Genomic DNA, 5,982 nt, shown 5'->3' with positions numbered 1-5,982 from the left:
TTTTTTTAAGCATAATTGAATGATAAGATAAATTGTTTTTCATTTGTAAAATGGTGTAGCTGCATTTTCAGCCTTCTATTCCACTATAATCCAGATCAAGTTCTCATAATTTTATCATTTTATTTCAAAACAGTTTTTTTTTATTGTTTAAAATAAAAATTTATTTCATTTTAGTCCTTTTTATTTATTTTTTTCCCCTCCAATACCAATGAAGAACACTACTCCTTTATTTTCTTTTTTTCTTTCCAAAGAATTTTGCAAAATAGAATTAGCATATCATAGTGACCATACTTTTTTACATATCAAATAACTCATAAAAAACAATACAACTAAAAACAAATAGCAAGAATTAAACAAGCAAATCAATAATTCTTGAGTTTCTTGTAAGATTGGTTTTTTAATACAGCCCATCACCATAGGTAGAGCAGCATGGCAGAAATTGCTTCCTGGTGGAGTCTGCGGTCATCATGGCCCCCACATAGGGGGGCTGACAGGGCTCTAGCCCTGGGGCCCGGGACGGTTATCATCATATTTTTACTTTTTCATGCTATAAATTAACTGCAGAAGGGGCTCGTTAAAAGTCTGACCGAGGGGCCCGCAAAAGATCCCAGCCTAGGGGCCCCGCTACAGGATGTGGGGGCCATGGCGGTCATTGTTGCTGTGGTTTTAGATTTTACTACTCATTTCTTTGCTATATTTATAATCTATTTTCACATTCTATTAGGCATTTTTCATTGTTTTGTACATTTAAATATATTTTTTCCATGTTTAAAGTTTAATAGCAACTGTTGCCTCATATTTATATTTTAACCCACGACGAAAATATTTTTACTATTATTAATGTTTTTTTTCATAGTGAATTTTTAAATTAAATTTTGAGTGATGTAATGTTGATAATTCAAAAAACATTATCAGAAATATTGTATATATGGCAATATTGTATTAAATTATTCATAAAAAACAATATAACTGATCGCTAATATTAATTTATTAATACCAGCTAATAATATTCTACCAAACAAATTTTTAAGTGATGATAACATCAGTGGTATATAAGGAAGAGTGTGATTAGAAAAAAAGAGAACTATTTTGAAAATTTATTGTTTTTCTGTTTCTTTTGGCGTTAAAGTTCAAGATATATTTGATGGCATTTGAAGCTATTCATATGTTGTACAAAATTGTATTTTGTTAAAATACTTTGGATAGCCATGCTTCACAAATATAATTCCTACTGTATTTTTGTGAAGTTATTTATTTTCCTTGGGAATTATGGGCATTTGATGGCTCTACAGTGTGTGATAATTTTCTTTACTGTAATACACAAATTTATGTGGTCTACCAAGTACAATTATCGAGAAATTTCACTGTGTAAACTAGTCTATGTGTTTCATCTATGTCCTTTTGAAATTATGTATGGAAAGGTCTTTGAAAAAGTGTTGTTGTGCTTTGTGTTCCAAAAGAAATAAACTTATATTGTCATAAGTGAATCTTGTGTGGAATTTCAGCTTAATGTATTGGTGTTTTCTTTAGATGTATATTGAACCCTTGGTGCCAAACAAATCTTTTAACAATCTTTCATTTCCATTCTGAAACATTCACTTATTCATTTGTGTGCCTTGAAATATTATTCATTAAATACAAAAGAGTCTCCAAATTAAATAATAAATTATGAAGTGTTTTAAGTTTAATTTTATAACCAACAGGTTATAGAGCAGTCACTAATTTCTTCAATCTTTTTTAAATATGATTTCACCATATCGGTTATTTCTATTTGTCATACAGGTAGCACTATTGTGTGCACCATGCCTATTTGTGGAGCATGGGCGGAGATGTGGGGGGCATTGCCCCTCCCCCCAGCACCAAAAGTGAAGTCAACTGATCTAATGCATATATGTATAGATGAACTGACATCATCATCATCGTGCTCCCCAGCAATAATGACCATGCCCCCTCCCCCAAACTTCCAAGTCTATCTCCGCCTATGTTGTGGAGTATGAGGTTCTCATTTCTTAATATTGTTTCTGATCTTCAAATCTTATTTATTCCAGCTTACTTATTGATTATATGTCATAACCGTAGAATGAACATTCTTCGGATTTTTTTTTTTTTGCTGCACTTTGAATTTCTGTGAAATGCACATGCTTATTTTTTACATATGTATTAGAAAGTTTTTTTTTTTTAATCAATGCATTGAGCTGAGTAAGTGGGTAAATTATATATTACAGCATTGAATGTTCTGTAATGCATACCTAAGTTTTTACCTAGTATCTGTATAGATTTATTATGTATTATAACAGAATTTTAATTAAAGATGTTTTATAATAAGTAATCAAAATTTAGACGTGTTATTGTTTTTTTACAACTCAAACATTTTTACAAACAATTTTATAGTCATAATTTCATAGCATGCCAATCAAGTGACTATCATTAAAAAAAACTGCATCATGCTTTTCTTTTTCAGAATACTTGATTTCATTATCAAGTTCCAGTTTTTTTTTTGTGACATTTCACCCTTGCAATATGAATATCAAATTCCAGCTGCCATATGCAACGCCTTTATGTTAATGTAAAACTGTTCAATTCTCATACATAAATATCTGAAGAAATGCAGAATATTTTAGATCTGTGATTTAATTTTATTGACCAAACTTATATTATCTGATTTTGATTATGAGTATCCTGACACTTCTGTATTTCAAGGTATAGGCTTATATGCAGCAGATATTAATTTTTATATCAACGTGTATATATCCTTATACAGGGAGGGGGGGGGGGCAAAAGTCAGTGGAAACTTTAAAAATGAATAAAAACCAGAAAAATAACCGAAATAAAAAACAGTTTGCAGGATTAGCATCACTAGGTCACAGGAATTTTTTTAAGAAAGGAAAATAAACAGCCAATGGTTGGTGCTGGTACGAGAGACTTCGGTGGAAATATGCAAATGAGAGATGGTTATAAGAACTTGCGCTCCTAATCCACAACCAGTTCATCTTTATATGTGGACCTGCTGCACTCTGCCATTGCTGGATTTGTGACTCGCCTGCAATGTGTTATCCCCTGTGGTGGTGGTCATGTGAAATACATACTGCTGTAATAAACGATTTGGAGGCATTCTGTTCATTATTTGCATATATTTTCTTTGACTTCAGTCAACACTTTTCAGTGTTGGTGACCAGTCACCATCGAAATTCCCAGGATACAAGAACCAAGTTACCTCCAAGCATGGCAGATGCTATTCTAACCATGGCTCAGCTTGCTCCTGTATAACAAAAAAGACAGAAAAACATCCCTGGAGGAAGAAAAGTGCAACACCCATTTTGAGAATACACATGCTTGATCACCAAAAGCTTGGGCAGAGGTCTTCAACCTTTTCCTAGTCGCGAGCACTGCCTGTACCTATTGTTCCGGACAATTTCCACAAGACTTCGAGATTGCAAAACAAGAAGCGATTCGATGGACAAACACAGATTTATTTACAGAACAGCAATTTACACATATTTACAAGCTAATCAGAGAGAGAGCTAACAACTTTCTCGCAAAGTTCAATCACAACTGACTTTTCATCTACTCTAATCTGGAATCTCTCCTCTTGTGATCGCCTCACTATTTATAACTCTGGTCGAAACTTGGAGAAAAAGAATATTCTACAAATTTCTATTTCATAGTACCAGGTTTGTGGCGCCACTGTCAGGAGGGGCAAATCCCCCCTGAAATGTTCTTTGCCAACCCTCCACCAGTTCTCCACCAATCGCACGTCTTTGCGCTAAACCGAAACCAGTATTAACTGCTGTTGCCAACAGATTTTGATATGTTTCAGAGCCACCAAACAAATCGCGCCATCTATTATCTATATATCGTAACACTATCTTAAAAAAAAGAGCACCCTTATCATAGGCGGAGATAGACTTGGAAGTCTGGGGGGGGGGCACAATGATAATGATATCAATTCATATATACACATACATTAGATCTGCCGCTCCACTTTTGACGCTGGGGGCAATGCCCCACCCGTATCTCCACCCATGACCCTTACGGCAAGTTCCACATAGCAATGCATGAAATCAGAATGATTTCAATCCTCAAATGTTATTTGTATACAAGGTGTTTGATTGGAAAGTTGATCAAGTGCTCGCGAGCATGAAATCGGACATGAATATCGATCACTCTGGGTGCTCGTGAGCAACGGGTTAACATTGAAGATGCCTGAGCTACTACCTTATACTGAAGTAGGGAGGTGTTCCTGTTCAGAGTAGAACTTAACAAGGCTATATGGTATGTAAGCTTTCAGAAATGGCAATGAATGTAACAAAAGACAAGGTTCTTTGCCAAAGAAACTCCTTGGTTTGCCTTGAGCAAAGCAATAAATTGCAGATGGTGAAACAACTCATAAGTGGAGGGAGATGAATCACTATTTGCTCTTTTTTGTTGCTGTTTTTAGCGGTTCTGTTTTAGTTGGGGGAAATTAGTCTAATCCCCGTTATAACGAACACCAAGAGACTGGAGAAATCACTTCGTTATAAAGGAATTCGTTTTTTTTGTATTGTTCCTATGTAAACTTATCTGAGGATTAGAAAAGTGTTCGTTAAAACAAGATTTTTTCGCTATAACGGTATTCGACTATTGTGGTGACAGTGGTTTTTTGTCGGTCCGTATAGTAGCACCATCAGTTGGAAAATTTGACAGGGTGTGCGCAGGCATCCTCTTTTCTCAGTTTTCGAATCTGGTAACCCTAGGCTGGGGCGACCGAGGACAATTTTGCCCCGAATTGAATGGGGGGTGGTCCTGAAAAAAAAAATATACACTTATTTTGCATAATAACCTTTTCAGAGAGTCCCATGAAAAAGTCTGCACCGGTGCCTCGAGAAGGCATGCTACGGCCATGGCCCCCACATAGGGGGGGGGGGCTGACAGGGCTCTAGCTCTGGGGGCCCGGGATAATTATCATTTTTTTGCTTTTTCACGCTATAAATTAGCTACAGAAGGGGCCCGTTGAAAGTCTGACCGAGGGGCCCACAAAAGATCTCAGCCTAGGGGCCCTGCTACAGGATGTGGGGGCCATGGCTACAGCCCTGCTGTAAGTAGATGTGAACCGTAGTCGGAAATATACTTGAAAGGCTGGTGGGGTGTGATGTGAATAAACTTCCTTGTGGCCCCTGCGAATTGAGTTTCGGTCGGGGCCATAGCTTAAAACCCTCGGCTGTTAGCAGATTTGAATGACCCATTGTGGAATCAAGTGTGGGTTATGACAATAGCTAGGACCCTCCTTGGAAGTCCTTGTAAATCAATTTGGGTCGTGACTCATAGCTCAAGAGTCCCTAGCTGTAAATGGATACAAAAGACTCTTCTCGGAAGTTGCAGCGAATCGATTTGGGTCGTGACTGACGAATCCCTGCATGTAAGTGGATTTGCACGAGGCCGTGGCGAGAGGAGTGGACTTGGGGAGTCTGTGACCCCCCCTGAAATTTTAGAAAATGGCCGAAAAAGGGAAAAGATGGCCAAATCTACTGTTCTATCACTTTGGCCCCCATCGGAATGAAATTTCTGGCTACATACCTGGATTTGCACGCACCATTTTGGAAGGCCCTGCGACTTAAATTTGGGTCGTGACCCATAGGTTAAGAACCCTTTATCTACCCGATCTACATGGACCACCTGTGGTCCGCGGATCATAGATTAAGAAACGCTGCTGTATTCTAACCAAAGCTGGTTAGAGTACTATTTAACCAGCTCTGATTCTAACCGCCACTTGCTGTTGGAATTTCCCGTAAAATATGGGTCATATGGTCAAATAGTTTGAATTTACAGCAGAATTCATTAACAAATTTTTCATTCGAAAATTAAAATACAAAATCACGAATTTAACGACATAATTTACCATAAAATTTTAATACAAAAATTATTCAGGATTAAAAAAAAAGAGTAAATTAATTCGGTGAAATTTATTTGAACACTGAGAATGTTCTAGAAGAAATATCCTAATCG

The sequence above is a fragment of the Pholcus phalangioides genome, unplaced genomic scaffold, assembly GCF_987345545.1.
Source record: "Pholcus phalangioides strain wild (caught in Gottingen) unplaced genomic scaffold, Ppha-v1.0 ptg000017l_1, whole genome shotgun sequence".
NCBI classification, from domain to species: domain Eukaryota; kingdom Metazoa; phylum Arthropoda; class Arachnida; order Araneae; family Pholcidae; genus Pholcus; species Pholcus phalangioides.
The sequence above is the reverse complement of the archived record's forward strand: the minus strand, read 5'-3'. Positions refer to the sequence as shown.